Here is a 1,857-nt window from a genome sequence, read left to right on the forward strand (position 1 = left end):
TAAAGTCCATTACACTCTATTGTTCCACAATGTTTCACTTTCTGTGTAATGTTCTCTTGGTTCTGCTCATTTCACTCTACTCTGCATCAGTTCTTGGAGGTTCTTCCAGTTTATATAGAAATCCTCCAGTTCATCATTCCTTGCAGCACAGTAGTATTCCATCATTGTCATATACTACAATTTTTTCAGTCATTCATCAAGGGACACCTCCTCATTTTTTAATTTTTTTATTTTTATTTATTTTTTTATAAAAACCTTTACTTTCTGTCTTAGAATCAATTCTGTGTATTAGTTCTAAGGCAGAAGAGCAGTAAAGGTTAGGCAATGGGGGTTAAGTGACTTGCCCAGGGTCACACAGCCAAGAAGTGTCTGAGGTCAGATTTGAACCCAGGACCTCCCATCTCTAGGCCTGGCCCTCAATCCACTGAGCCACCTAGCTACTACCCCCCTCATTTTTCAATTTTTTGCCACCACAAAGAAGATGGTTATGCATATTTTTGTACAAACATTTTTCATTATTATCTCTTTGGGGTTGAAACCTAGTAGTGGTATTGCTGTATCAAAGGGTATGTATTCTTTTAAAGCCCTTTGGACATAGTTCCAAATCGCCTTCCACAATTCACAACTCCACCAGCAATGTATTAGTGTCCCAATTTTGCCACATCCCCTCCAACATTTATTATTATCCTTTACTGTCATATTAGCCAATCTTCTAGGTGTGAGGTAGTACCTCAGAGTTATTTAGATTTGCATTTCTCTAATCAGAAGGGATTTAGAACACTTTTTCATGTAATTATTTATTTTTATTTTTTTTAACATTTATTAATATTCATTTTTAACATGGTTACATGATTCATGCTCCTCCTTTCCCCTTCACCCCCTGCATTCCCCCCACCCATGGCCGATGCGCATTTCCACTAGTTTTGTCATGTGTCCTTGATCAAGATCAATTTCCAAATTGTTGGTAGTTGCATTGGTGTGGTAGTTTCGAGTCCACACCCTCGATCATGTCCACCCCGACCCATGCGTTCAAGCAGTTGTTTTTCTTATATGTTTCCTCTCCTGCAGTCCTTCCTCTGAATGTGGGTAGCATCTTTACCATAAATCCCTCAGAACTGTCCTGGGTCATTGTATTGCTGCTGGTACAGAGGTCCATTACATTCAATTTTACCACAGTATATCAGTCTCTGTGTACAGAGTTCTTCTGGCTCTGCTCCTTTCTCTCTGCATCTGTTCCCGGAGATCTCTCCAGTTCACCTGGAACTCCTCCAGTTTATTATTCCTTTTAGCACAATAGTATTCCATCACCCGCATATACCACAGTTTGTTCAGCCATTCCCCAATTGAAGGACATACCCTCCTTTTCCAATTTGTTGCCACCACAAAAAGCGCAACTATGAATATTTTCGTACAAGTCTGTTTATCTATGATCTCTTTGGGGTACAAACCCAACAATGGTATGGCTGGATCAAAGGGCAGGCATTCTTTTATAGCCCTTTGAGCATAGTTCCAAATTGCCAGCCAGAATGGTTAGATCAGTGCACAACTCCACAAACAATGCATTAATGTCCCAATTTTACCACATCCCCTCCAGCATTCATTACTCTCCCCTTCTTTCATTTTAGCCAATCTGCTAGGTGTGAGGTGATACCTCAGAGTTGTTTTGATTTGCATTTCTCTAATTATTAGAGATTTGGAACACTTTCTCATGTGCTTATTGATACTTTTGATTTCTTTACCTGAAAATTGCCTATTCATGTCTCTTGCCCATTTATCAATTGGGGAATGGCTTGATTTTTTATACAATTGATTTAACTCCTTGTATATTTGAGTAATTAGACCCCTGTCAGAGTTTTT

This window comes from Gracilinanus agilis, chromosome 2 (assembly GCF_016433145.1).
Source record: "Gracilinanus agilis isolate LMUSP501 chromosome 2, AgileGrace, whole genome shotgun sequence".
NCBI lineage: Eukaryota > Metazoa > Chordata > Mammalia > Didelphimorphia > Didelphidae > Gracilinanus > Gracilinanus agilis.